Below are 15,000 nucleotides of genomic sequence, written 5' to 3' on the forward strand. Positions count from 1 at the left end.
TGGCCCTCCTTAAGTAGTGCGGGATCACAGTCAGCCATTTGTCCCTTCTTGAACAGATTGGGTAAATAAACTTTATCAAGCACGGCGAGGTGTCTATTTTCGAGGAGTCTAGTTTTCAGAGTATGAGAGTGATCACTCGAAACAAAAGCCACAAAGTCTGTTACTTTTTAGATAAACACAACCAGCAATTTTCTAAGACCCCAAAGAGACTATTGTGTCATCAAGTGCCATCTCTGCAGTGGAGTGTTCACTCTGAATAGCACTCCAGCCAACATGTCTCTTTGTTACCCTCTAACCTTTCTTCAAAACAGCCCTCTTCAAAAGAAGTTTTGTCCCCTTCACCGTCACAGTGCTGAACAAAAGAGAATCAGTATTACCTCTGTCTGTTATGTGGATTTGTGCTGCAGTGATGTGCCTTCTTCTTATGTGATGTGTTATGTATTACATGTATACTATGCTATCGTGTGTTGCATGTTATACATGCTTTATGTGGTGATGTGACCACATTCTTAGCTGTGGAACATGGAGTGATGTGTGAAAACTTTAACATTATACTCATTGAATGTCTACTACATCTATAACATTACTCAATAAATATCTACAATCTATCTATCTAACTCTAACCTGTTACCCTAATGACACAGGTTCAGGTTCAAAGCCAGCCAGGCAGAGGCCAGCTGCTCTCTCTCTTAGTGACGACTACAAGTAAAATGCTACAAGTATTTGTCCTTTATAACTCAGACATCACTGTCATCAGCAGCGGAAAGGTTATCTCCCAGCTGGAGATACAAAACTGAGCCACAATTTTCTGCCACCACTTGGAACCGGTAGGTAAGGGAACTCAGCATGGCTTTTAGTGAGAGGGGAGAGACTTCAAATAGACACAGGAGAGATCTTAAATTCCTAGTGTTATTGGTAGGGGATTTCACACAATGGCCAATCAACAACTAAGCCTACAGTACAGTATGTACCATCAAAGACAAAATCACTAACAAATCAACCTTTGTGGGTAAAAAAAACATCCCCAACAGGACAGCCTTTGAGAGCATTTCACTGGGGTCATCAAGTAGGAAAAGAACACCTGCTTTTAACATTTGGTTCTGTACAAATGAGTACCGTAATCTCCCAGCTATTAGCCGCTGCTTGTACATTGATTTAGCAAAATGTCTTCAGCTGCGTGGTTAATATACGGAGACAATTCATATGGCACTAATATGGTTTTGTTTCTTTTAACTTGCATAAAACAAGTCCTGCAGCTTATACGCAATGTGGCTAATACACACATGGCTGATAGCCAGGAAATGATCTGTGCCTGAAATGACACTATAGAGAATAGCCTTTCTTGACATTACGAACATGGCCGAGCTTCAGCCTGACTTCAGGCAGCACGCCTGAACTCTATCAGGCCTGCACACAGGATATGACTGCGTATTACGGCTCACTCACCGAAGACTTTGAGGACCAGCTGACTCTCCACGATGCCGGCTTTGTTGGTGGCGCGGCAGATGTAGGGTCCGCCGTCGCCCTGTCCCACGCGCCGCACGGTCAGCGTGCTCCGGCCGCCCTCCAGAGCGGCCAGCACGTGCTGCTCCGAGCTCTCGATCGCCTTGTCCTTCCTGACCGGGAAAGAGGGGAGGAGGGGATCGTTGAGATGAGGGATGGAGAAGGAGAGGTGGATAGGGGAAGAGCAAGAAAAGAGATAGTGAAGGAAGAGAGAGGAAGAAAAGAAGGAAGGAAGGAATGAAGAGAGAGAAGGGGAAGAAAGAAAAGAGAGAGTGAACAGAGAGAAAGAGAGAGGAAGAAAAGAAGGAAGGAAGGAAGGAAGGAATGAAGAGAGAGAAGGGGAAGAAAGGATAAAGGAAAGTTGGAGAGAGAAAGGAACATGGAGATGAATGAGAGATTAGATGACAGTGTAAATGAGAGAAGACAAGAAGAACGATAGATATATAATAGAGTAATGCCTCACATTGTATAGGACACATTGGCGGAACACATAGACACAAAAGGAATGGGATAGAATAGGGGTAGACACACACACACACACACACACACACACACACACACACACACATACAAACACCATGCAGAAGCACCACCACCAACATCATCATCATCATCATTTAACAGTATAATCTAAAGCAGTGGTGTCTGGATGGTGTAATGGGGAGCATCATTGGACAAACACACACACACACACACACACAGGCAGGGCCAGCTGGGCCATGCTGAGACATGACAAGGCTCAGGGCCCAGGTAAATAATAACCTGACCAAGTGAAGGCATTCAAAATAACCCTGGCCATCATGTCTCCCAAAATCGACAGGAAATTGGAGTCTGTTTGTGAGACTTTGTTTCCAGACATGCACACAATACCATTAAACAACAGCCGATGGCAGCCGCAGCAGCGATTGTTTCAGGAGGATGAGAGGTCCTTTCAGGGAATTGACAAAGACCATTTCTTTTACAGACAAACAACTGCCAATTCTTGGAAGATGTTTGCATGAACTCATTAAATTCCAATGACAGACGCTGTTGGTAACAAAAGGCCCAATCCAAAAACGGATGCCTTTTTATTTTGTGCGTGTGTGTGTGTGTGTGTGAGTGTGAGTGTGTGTGTGTGTGTGTGTGTGTGTGTGTGTGTGTGCGTGCGTGCGTGCGTGCGTGAGTGCGTGCGTGCGTGTGTGCGTGCGTGCGTGTGTGTGTGTGCATGCATGCGTGTGTGTGTGTGTGTGTGTGTGTGTGTGTGTGTGTGTGAAATCCACAACCAACAACAAACCCCATCATTAACACAATCCCCTCAAATGACCTTGGACCCTCATGTGTCTATCAGTGGTTGCCCGATTCTCCCAACAACCAACAACAACTCCTCCATCACTCCACAGTGCATCTGTCTCACGCATGCACATAACAGCATACTCTTGACATCTAATTAGATCTCTTCCCTATAATCTAAACCTGACTGAAAGGGTGGACAATCGATCACTTTAATTGAAGTGCTACATGTTTGGCCACCATGGCTCAATGCAATTTGTTTATCCTTCTTTATACTTTGCTTTCGAGCTTAGTGGCGCAGTTGAATAAACTACATTGTCACTTGCCCATGCAGTCAATTTTTAGAATTTGTGAACTTGAAAGCCAATTCCTAGAATACCACAATAGATGTCCAAGTAGTTAAGTACTAGAGCATTATACCAGAGACGGTTTATAAAGTAAATAGACAATCTTTGATTGAACTCTGCAGCAGTTCAGAATGCTCACTTTGTTCCCAAGGTTACATTTTGTTAGCATGTCCGAGCAGTACTGATGGCATCCAAGTTATTCCACAATGGTTGAATTTCCCATTGTCCTGCGTTCTTTAGATTAGAAGGTGTATTAACCGTGATGTACTGTACTGTAGCTCAATGAAGTTTAAATGCAGTGTGCAATGTCACATTGCATCAGAGCTGTAAAATACAGACGTTCAGAGCATAGCAACATTGTAGCATATGATGGAGGTAGCTTTTACCTACTGTAGTTGCATGGCATTAGGATGAATAAAATAGTGATGTTTCAAAGCTAAGGTTCATTAGAATCCTGGGATATGCTTGCTTGGCAACGGGAAAAATGGAATCAATGGCAATATCTTTGATTACTAGTAGGCTAATGACACTTTCATGACAGTGTCCTGTCACTCTTATGTAGATAACGTAAAGTGTAACCCAATTGAATGAAAGTACTACAAAACAAAACAAACAAACAGCAGTCTGAAAGGGGTCAGCATTGAGCCGCGAGCCACGATCCACGCTGACCACAGCGTCCGTCTCCCACAGGCCACGGCGTTGACTGACCAAAAGGGCCAGGACCCACACAGAATCAAACACGAGTCAGAACGGATGTTCCTCCAAGCCTCGGATCTCAGCACACAAACACAGCCCAGCCTGACCTGAGAGCCAGGCAAAGCTGCGGGCTCACAGCCTATGGCAGCAGCTAAGCTCCAACCCTCTCTGAAGAGCTCTACTGTAGATGGATACTTTTTTTTTGTAGGAGAGGACGAGGAGGCCATGTCCGGTCCAATGTGATAGTAGCCACCTAAAATAGAGCTCTTTTGCAGAAGAGGATTAGACAGACTCATGGGTGCACTTTGCCATGTGCTTTAGGTCAGACTGGAGGTGGCACTCTCTAGCATTTATAAAGCTCTCTCTCTCTCTCTGTCTCTCTATCTCTCTCTCTCTCTTTCTGTCTATCTGTGTGTCTCTCTGTCTATCTGCATTTATCTCTCTCCCTCCCTCTCTCTCTCTCTCTCTCTCTCTCTCTCTCTCTCTCTCTCTCTCTCTCTCTCTCTCTCTCTCGTTGCTCTAATGCATAGTGGAGCAGAGCTATCTTCAGACTCCAGAGTGGATCAGAGAGAAGAACTGTGTCGCTGGTAGGAGGGGGGGCGCAGTTTTTAAGAGCAGCTTCCCTACAGTGGGGCTGGCCAGGGCCAACACCTGTGGTGGGAGCACTGCGGAGCCGCTTGTGTTTGAGGGCCAGGGTTAGTCACTGCACAGGCAGGATAAGGGGAGATTTTCAGCACCCTGGAGAGCGGCCCGATCAGTTTCCAGGGTTCAGCACCTCACTGCAATGCCTTGGCAAGAGCAGTCAGCCTCATCAAGGTGACTGCGGTAAGGTTTAATCAGATATTTTTTATGGCATTCGATGCCATTGAACACCCTTGTCTAGGTACTCCAAAAACTTGATTGATGTGGTGGAAAATTTTTTAGCATTAGGTTTGATTACTTTTTTTTTTCATTATTGAACAAACACAGTTCTGATAAATGTTGGCAAAACATTTTACTTGCCAGTCATCTGTAGTCAACAAACTAATATGAGCTATATGCACGATACATATTCAATGGAACATGCACAATACATTGACACCAGGGTTAGTTACTGCACAAACAGGATAAGGGAGAGATTTTCAGGACCATGGAGAGCGGCTCGGTCAGATTCCACAATTCAGCACCTCACAGCAATGCCTTGGCAAAAGCAGCCAGCTTCATCAAGGTAGCAGCAGCATGTTTTAATCCGCTATGTGTGACATTCAATGCCACTGCCAGATTGATGTGTCTGAACTTTTTCAACATAAGCTTTAATTATGTTTTTTTTTTCTCATTGATTGAAAGCTCTAAATAATTCTCTCGGTGTTGTAACATCATGTTTATTCAACATTCTATAATCAAGCAATACGCCCCGAGAGGCCGTAGTTTACACTGATTTCAGAACAGCTAAGGGGCGCTGTTAGGCACGACCCACAAGCAGAGCACAGGATTTCCTGAAACAAAGGCACAGCAACGAGAAATGCTGTAACAATGTATTCATAGATAATCATTCATCCTATTCTCATATTTCCTCTATCTGAATGGTTGTCAAGCAACATCGGGACACAGATACTCTACATTTTTAAGTTGTGGTAGTGCATTACTAAAGAACGAAATGCGGTCAAGTCGTACTGTATGTTTGGATTGGATATGGATTTTGCAATGGCATCGAAAGCGAATCAGCCAATCATAATCAAGAACCAGAACTATCTGTTTTAGAATACCCTATACAACAAACAGAACTTTTGGATCATTCAAAATGAACAACTTTCAAATAACAGGCAAATATGAGCCTGTTCATGCTGTGCTGTGTTGTAAAAATAGTGTTTACCACCTGCTTCATCAGAGCACGCACAGTCATACAGTTGCACACGCACATACACACAAGGGGGGTGGGGGGTGGGGGGGCTGTATTAGTAGTATCTGTGCGTCTCACCTATGCCAGGTGACCTGTGGGTCAGGTGATCCGGAGGTGATGCAGGTGAAGGTGACCGACTCGTCCGCGTCGGCAGTGGCATTGAAGGACTGCTGCGGCACCGACACAACCGGAGGCACTGCAGAGACACACACAGATGACGAGCATCACACTGAGCTCTACTGAACATCCCCCGGGACACACTCTCTTTTGTCAAGGGCTAGATTAGGAACTGGTGCTGCACATACTGAACAGAAAATTAATAATAACCACCTCTCAGTAGAAACAATTCATATTTGAAATATTTGAGCCCTCACCACATACAGTATCAAACACACTACACTGAGCCAGCTGATACCAAACTTTAATATTCCAAAAATTCCTCTGGCTGGTAATATCCTGAAAATTATTTTGGCTTGTTGTTTGTGCTCCCAATTCACTAAGGAGATGATATGGAGAACCATCAATTTCCTTGTGTTCATAGTATGAATTAACCAGCGTCCTCCAACAGCAAAAAAAAGAAAAGAAAAAAAAGAAAGAACAAAAGAAGAACAAGAAAAAAAAGGAAGAGCTGCTCCTTATTAGTATTCCGTTGCCAGGTCAGGCCAACGGAGCCATTGTGATCATGTTTACAAAGCCAGAAATGCCAGCCAATGCAAAATTATGGGCCACGCATTATCTTAAGTAGATGAAAATAACCTTTTAAAGGCGGACAGAATGCTCACTCAAGCATGAGTGCGATGGCAAATGGCAGGGGACAGGGAAATTACCAGTCCCGGGCAACACAAAGAACCGCCTGCAAAATGACTGTTTTGAATAACAATCACTATTTTTTTGTCCCCAGACGCTGGAAAATTATTCAATATTTCCAGGTAAACAAGGCAAGGAGTGGATGTCATACTGCTGCCATGTTTGGAAAGCTCTACACCGGTGCTTCTGAAACAGCGGCGTAAGCCAATGTATTTGTTTTCTGATAGGGGTTATTTGAATTGTGGGTTCGGTGTGAAATGACTGATCCGATCTGAACGGACCTAACAGAGGCATTCAAATGGAGAAGAGGGATGTTATTGCTGTTTTCATTCGGCTTCCTCACTACAATCTCTCCTGATGGATGTCATTTTATTTTCAATAGTGACCCTGGCAATGTCATTACAGCATGATTAAAATGAATGTGTCAAAGGCAATAGAATGGTAGTGGTCAAAAACACATGTGTCTGGTCATACATACAGAGTACAGAAAATCCTGTGCATGCTCTCTCTCTCTTTCTCTCTCTCTCTTTCTCTTTCTCTTTCTCTCTCTCTCTCACACACACACACACACACACACACACACAGAGGCATACAAACTCACAGCCGGAAAGCCAGACACAGATAGTGAGACAGACAGATACACACACATGCAATCTGGCTGGCAGACAGACAGACACTAATACACACACACACACACACATCCAAACCCAAACCCCCCTCCCCCAACCCCCCAACACACCCTACACACATGCTTATCATAGCAACAGAGACGCGTGGAGGCTGAACTGGGGCGCCATGAATGCAGCAGATCTGAGGGGCGAGTGGGCAGCCCCGGGCTCCTTGCCCTCCAACATGATTAGCATTGATCCTCTGGCCAATCAACGACAACACACTTAAGTCCCTTATCCAATCCCTGCCACCCGGCCTGCCAGGCTCAGGCTCAGGCTCAGGCTCAGCTCGGCGCGGTGCGGTGCGGCTCTGGCGCGGCTCTGGCGCGGCTCTGCGCGGCACAGCGCTGTTACCAGAAGGCCTGCGTGCTGCAGCTGAGCCGAGAGACGCCGGAACATAAATACTTCAAAGCCGCCTATCGGCAACATGCATAACAACTGATGAAGGCCATGGAGAATCAGAGAGAGAGAGAGAGAGAGAGAGAGAGAGAGAGAGAGAGAGAGAGAGAGAGAGAGAGAGAGAGGGGAAGAGAGAGAGAGAGAGAGAGAGAGAGAGAAGGCGAGAGGGTGGAAGAGAAAATGAGAGAGAAATGGGGGAGAAGAGAGAAAGAGAGAGAGAGAGAGAGTCAAAGTATGTAAAAAGAAAGAGAATAAAGAAAGAGAATGTGGCAGTGAAAGCCCTTCACATGTATGAGGCAGGCTGATGGATTATTACACACATACTGACACACAAATGCACATACACAACACACACACACACACACACACACAAACACACACACATATATAAACTGGAGGCTTGCCGGTTCGATCCCCAGAAAATGTAGGTGGGGGAAGTGGTGGAGCACTGCTCTCCCATGCCCACGTCCATGACTGAAGTGCCCTAGAGCAAGAGCACCTAACCCCTCACTGCCTCCCTGATTGCTTCTATAGTAGGCAGCTCCCTGCTCCGGGTTAGCGTGTGCTTCACCCTCACTGTGTGTTCACTAATTCACACATGGGATACATGCAGAGACCAAATTTCCCTAACAGAGATCAAAAGAGTATCTCTGATGTGTACATTAAACTATTATGTATGCATGCACATACACATAGATGATGAACACCCAGGCACACACACATGCCATAGGTCATGAATCCTATAACAATGGACGTGCACATGGACAACTGCATGCTTACATACAGAAACACATGTTGCACACACCCACATACATGGCCCTATGCACTTAGAGTGAACACATACAGTAAGTTACCACACCCACACACAACCCCACTCTCTCTCTCTCTCACACACACACACACACACACACACACACACACACACACACACACACGCATGCACGCACGCAGGCATGCACGCACACACAAAACTTGAGACAGTTCAGGCTGAATAAACACATAATCACAATTGCACACTGGAGCAGAAGTCGCAACGACACCAGAACGGATAGCATGGAAAATGGAGGAATGAAAGACAGAAAGGAAGAAAAAACGAAAGAAAACAAGAACAAGTGAACTTCTCTCTCTAAAACCTCCTTTGTCCCCTCGTCTCTCTCTCTCTCTCTCTCTCTCTCTCTCTCTCTCCCTCTCTCTCTCTCTCAATCTCTCTCTCTCTCACTCTCTCTCTCTCTCTCTCTCTCTCTCTCTCTCTCTCTCTCTCCCTCTCTCTCTCTCTCAATCTCTCTCTCACTCTCTCTCTCTCTCTCTCTCTCTCCCTCTCTCTCTCTCTCTCTCTCTCCCTCCTCTCTCTCTCTCTCTCTCTCTCTCTCTCTCTCTCTCTCTCTCTCTCCCTCTCTCTCTCTCTCTCTCTCGTGCGCATGACGGTGTGAGTGGGCGGAGCGTTTGTTTGTGAGTGAGTGGGATCGTGGCCGCTGTGCCGGGAACGATTGTTTTCTTTATTCTATCTTTCTATCTTTTTCTATTTTCTGATTATACAATATAATGGGTTTTCCTTATTATTGTGGTTGATTTTTGTGAATAGGTTCGTTGATCTTGTTGTGTTACCTGGGCGTCTGTTTCCAGGTGTGGAAACATGGCTGGCCCAGGTACGGATAATTTAAACTCTCTTACGCGTGAGCATGCAATTAAGGTGCCCGCAAAAGCCAGCGTAGAGAAATGTAGTTTAGCAGTTGGTGATCTAGTTGGTCATGAGAATATTTTGTCAGCTTCTCGCATGAATAATGCGGTGGTTTTGTTTCTGAGAACAGATAATATGGCCAATTACGTAATTGAACACGGAATTGTGGTTGATGATGAGTTTATCACTGTCCTACCGTTATCATCTCCTGCTAAAAAAGTAATTTTGTCTAATGTGCCCCCGTTTATCTCGGATGAAATTTTGATTGAAAGTCTAGCCAGACATGGCAAATTGGTGTCGCGGATTAAGAAAATCCCAATGGCAACTACCTCACCATTACTAAAACATGTTGTGTCTTTTCGACGTTCAGTTTATATGCTTCTCAAGGATCCTGAAATTGACATGACTTTAAACGTGAAAACTGCCGGCTTTAATTATGTGATTTTTGTCACCTCAAAGTCCATGAAATGTTTTGGGTGTGGTCAAGTTGGGCATCTGTTGCGAGCATGTCCAAAACAACAACCAGGTCCAAAAAGTACAGATCAATCAACTGAAAGTAACGCTACAAATGTTCCTGCTCAAGATAGTGGTATAGAGCGGGGGAATGATGCCCAAGCCCCACAAAAAGCGAGTGATGAGCCTGTTGCGAGTGATGAGCTTGTTGCGAGTGATGAGCTTGTTGAAGACGGCGATAATGTTCAAAACTGACGAACATTTGGTTAATGACAATTCGCAAAATGCTCAGAATAGTGATGATTTGCAGAATACGCAGGACACTCCTTTAGAAAGTACACAGAGTAGTGTTGGTTTACACATTTCACAAAGTAGCGCTGATTCTAGGCCTACTTGTGACATAACGCCAGAACGCACTTGTGATAAAATTGTTGATGATATTGAAGATTCAGTGATGATCGTTGACCCGCTTTTTAAAAAGCCAGAGAAAAGGAAAATGGATTCTAGCGGTTATGTCAAAGGTGCAAAGAAAACTGGCCGTACTGGTGAAACGTTAAATGAAACTGAGGCTACTGGAAGTGAAAGTGATTACTCCTCTGATTGTAGTGTAACATACAGTATGCCCAAGAGTGGCTATTCAAACCAGACATACACTGTAGATGACATTAAGTCATTCCTCCAAAAAACTAAACATAAACATAAAGTTCGTATTGAGGCATTTTTTCCTGACCTTGAACAGTTTATTGAAAAGACTAAGCTGTACAAAAAACAAGGCCTCTTTATTGATACAGAATGGTTTCGTCTCAGTAAATTTCTGACCAAGTTAAACGCTAATTATGATGATGTCTAAGCGTCCTTTTTTCTTGATGCACATGTATACCTTTATTTTTCTTTTTTCTTTATTTTTCCTTATGCTTGATATTCATGTTGCATCCTTGAATATGAATGGGGCTAGACAGAGCTTAAAAAGGGCAGAACTATTTGAAACAATGAGACAGAAAAATATAGATGTTATGTTCTTGCAAGAAACGCATAGCGATGCTGTAAATGCTGCTGATTGGGCAAAGGAGTTTTCTGGTCAAATGTTTTTAAGTCATAATACAACAAATAGTGGTGGGGTTGCTATAATATTTGCACCTAACTGCACTCCTGTCTCTTACGAAGTAGAGGATATTGTAAAGGGCAGACTTCTTAAAGTAAGAGTTCAGTTTGAAGATAATTGGTATGTGTTTATATGTATTTATGCACCAACAATGACTATGGATAGAATGTTGTTTTTAGATACACTGAGCAATACCTTAAGGGACTGTGATTCAAATGAATTTCTTCTTATTGGGGGGGATTTTAATTGTACTGAGCATAGTTTAGATAGGAATCATATAGAACCCCATATGCCTTCAAGACGACGGCTCATTGAGTTAATATCTACTTATGATCTTTCTGATGTTTGGCGTAATATTCATAAGGGTCAAAGGCAATATACATGGGTCCACTCATATGATAATTTTCTGTCTCTTGCCAGGCTGGATAGATTTTATAGTTTTAAGCATTATCTTAACGTCTATAAGAGTTGTTCAATTATCCCAGTAGGATTTTCTGATCACTCTATGGTTTTGTGTACTCTATCTTTAAGTTCAGTTAAACCTAAGAGTGCCTTCTGGCATTTTAACACTTCCCTTTTAGAGGATAACCATTTTAAGGAAGTTTTTTCTTATTTTTGGTTTAATTTCAGAATGGAAAAAGAACACTTTTGTTCCCTACAACAGTGGTGGGATATTGGGAAAGTTAAAATTAAGCAATTGTGTCAACAGTACACTTTCAGTGTCACTAGATGCCAAACCATGTCTCAAAATATTTTGGAGAATGAAATTATAGAGCTTCAAAATTTGGCAGATACTACAAACAATCAACAGTTTATTGAAAGAATGAGATTAAAGAAAATTGAATTAAAAGATCTCCTGGAGAAAAAGGCACAGGGCGCTTTGGTTCGGTCCCGTTTCCGTAATATCTCGGACATGGATGCTCCATCAAAATTTTTCTTTGGGTTGGAGCGAAAAAATGGACGAAGAAGTTACATAAATGCTTTGAAATCAGAATCAGGGGCTCTATGTACTGAACCCACTGATATTAAAAAACTGGCCACAGATTTCTATTCAAATCTTTTCCAAAGTGAAGGTGAAGGGAGCACTGAATTGAGTGAAGTTTTCCTCAATGGCCTTCCAAGACTTAGAAAAGATTCAGCTGATGAGCTTGATAAAGCTTTGACAATGGAGGAGCTGCATGCAGCTGTGATGGGAATGCAAAATGGGCGAACGCCTGGCATTGATGGTTTGCCATCTGAGTTTTATAAGGCGTTTTGGTCTGTCATAGGGCAGGACTTACTGGAAATGTTGAATGCCAGTGTGGCAGGGGGAAAGCTCCCCCAGAGCTGCCGAAGAGCAGTCCTGACCCTGGTGCCCAAGAAGGGTGACCTGACAGACCTGAAACAGTGGCGCCCCCTGTCCCTATTGTGTATAGACAGCCGTATCTTTTCTAAAACTCTTGCTGCGAGATTGAGCAAAATTCTTGGTGAAATCATTCATACTGACCAAACGTACTGTGTGCCAGGTAGGTCCATCTTTGATAATATTTTTCTAATTCGAGATACGTTGGAGGTTTGTAGTATGCTTAAGCAAAAGTTAGGTCTTCTTCTTTTAGATCAAGAGAAGGCTTTTGATCGAGTAGAGCATCACTATTTATGGAAAGTTTTAAAAGTTTTTGGATTTAATTCTGGGTTTATTGAAATGATAAAGATCATGTATTGTGACATTGAGAGCTTACTTAAAATTAATGGCGGCTTGTGCGCACCTTTTAAGGTGAAAAGGGGTATACGACAAGGTTGCTCTCTATCAGGAATGTTATATGCATTATCAATTGAACCTCTTTTACAAAGACTGAGGGCTGAGATCTCTGGCGTCTCCTTGACAAGCAGTCTTAACGTTTTAAAATTGTCAGCATATGCTGATGATCTGGCGGTGATTCTTAGAGATCAGAAAGACATAGACTCTTTAAACAAGATAACTAAAGATTTTAGACTTTTATCTTCAGCCAAGATTAATTGGAATAAAAGTGAGGCCTTTTTAGTGGGTGACTGGGTGGGTGAAGTACCAAAGCTCCCAGATGGTCTAACTTGGAAAAAAGGAGGGTTTAGATATCTTGGTGTTTTTTTAGGTGACCCTGCTATAGCACAGAAGAATTGGGATGGTGCTATTGAAAAGATTAAAGGCCGTCTAAATAAGTGGAAATGGTTGGTGCCACAGCTATCTTATAGAGGGCGAACTTTAATTATAAATAATTTGGTGGCTTCCTTTCTGTGGCACAAGCTAATGGTTTTAGATCCACCGTCAAATCTGCTATGCAAAATTCAGGCACTTTTGGTTGATTTTTTTTGGGACCGGTTGCACTGGATTCCTCAGAGTGTGCTGTATCTTCCTAAAGATGAGGGTGGACAAGGAGTCATCCATCTGTCCAGTAGGGGGGCAGCGTTTCGATTACAGTTTATTCACCGTTTCCTCAATGGACCTGAGAACCTAACATGGAGAGGGGTGGCCTGTGAAATCCTACACACTCTTGGAAGTTTTGGACTGGATAGAGCCTTGTTTTTAATGGATCCCAATGCTTTGAATACGCGTGGACTTCCTCTCTTCTACCGAGGATTGTTTAAAGTTTGGAGTCTATTTAAGCTTCAAAGACTCCATCTCCAGGCTCCATCTTTACACTGGCTTTTGTGTGAGCCTATTCTTAATGGGGCAAGGCTTGACATAACTAATGGCTCAGTTGCTCTCAACGAAAGACTTTGTCAAGCAAAAGTAACTACATTATGCCATTTAGTTGATGTTTGTGGTGTTGAACTAAAAAATTTTGAAAGTTTTGCGGTTCAATTAAAGTTGAAATCTGTGCGCATCATTAGGCAGATTTTGGAGCATCTCAGGTCTGTTTTAACGTTGAAGGATATTAGTTTGTTAAATGATCATAGGAATGGATTAATGCCAGACTCCAGTGATCATTTTCCAGGGTTGGGTCTGTTGCCTAAAACTGATGAGTGTGAAAGTGGTTTTTTTCAGCCTTCAGACCAAATTGTAATGGGTGTGATTGCAACTGGTGGCAAAGGTATGTACAAAGTATGTGTCAGAATACTAAACAAAAAATGGTTGATTGCAAGAGCAGATACACCTTGGCGTAATGTTTTAATGGTTGATGACAATATTAAACCAGAGTGGAGAGCCTTGTACAAGCCGCCATTAACTAAAAGAATGGGAGATTTGCAATGGAGGGTTTTACACGGTATTGTGGCAACTAATTCTTTTATAACTGTACTGAATCCAGGAGTAAGGGCAGATTGTCCTTTTTGTACACAAAGGGAAACAGTCTTTCATGTTTTTTTGCATTGTTTGAGATTGTGTCCTATTTTTGACTTTTTGGATGAACTTATTCAGAGATTTGGTGAGACGTTTTCAAGGCAAATGTTTATATTTGGTTTTAAATATTGTAAGAAGATGAGTTCAAAAGCACAGTTGCTCAATTACATTTTAGGTAATGCCAAAATGTCTGTTTACATTACTAGGAAAAACAAAATAGAGCAGGACTGTGACTATAATGTTGTGACTGTTCTTGTGAGACTTATAAAGGCAAGATTGCAAATGGAGTTTGATTTCTATAAATCTATTGGCAATGTTGATGCTTTTGAATGTGTTTGGTGCTATAATGAAGCTTTGTGCTCAGTAATGGATGGAAAACTAGCACTTGCACAGTGTCTGTTATGATTTGTATTATTTTTTACTTTATTTTATTATTTATTTAAGATTGGTTGCGATTTTAAAGATGTAGCATGATCTATGCTTTTGTAAAATAAAGATGTTGTAAAATTCTCTCTCTCTCTCTCCCTCTCTCTCTCTCTCTCTCCCTCTCTCTCTCTCTCTCTCCCTCTCTCTCTCTCTCCCTCTCTCCCTGTCTCTCTCTCTCTCTCTCCTCTCTCTCTCTCTCTCTCTCTCTCTCTCTCTCTCTCTCTCTCTCTCTCTCTCTCTCTCTCTCCCCCTGTCTGCTCCTTCAGTAGATCAGCTTCTCCTCTCTGCTCTGAAAAGAGAAGCATCTCATCCCCCCTGTGGCCATCTGCAGCTCTCTGATCACTACACTGACCCCACAGAAGGGACCGAGATGCTGTCCCAACACCTCGCCACAGACGCCAAAAAACAGAGAAAGAATCAAGTCTGGACGAATGTGTGTGTGTGTGTGTGTGTGTGTGTGTGTGTGTGTGTGTGTGTG

At 43.0% G+C, this 15,000-nt stretch overlaps 1 pseudogene; it reads right to left on the minus strand.

Moving 5' to 3' along the window:
* LOC134062000 (neural cell adhesion molecule 2-like) overlaps positions 1 to 15,000 on the minus strand; it is a 285,110-nt pseudogene that overhangs the window by 88,997 nt on the left and 181,113 nt on the right.

Source organism: Sardina pilchardus, chromosome 17 (assembly GCF_963854185.1).
Source record: "Sardina pilchardus chromosome 17, fSarPil1.1, whole genome shotgun sequence".
Lineage (NCBI taxonomy): Eukaryota > Metazoa > Chordata > Actinopteri > Clupeiformes > Clupeidae > Sardina > Sardina pilchardus.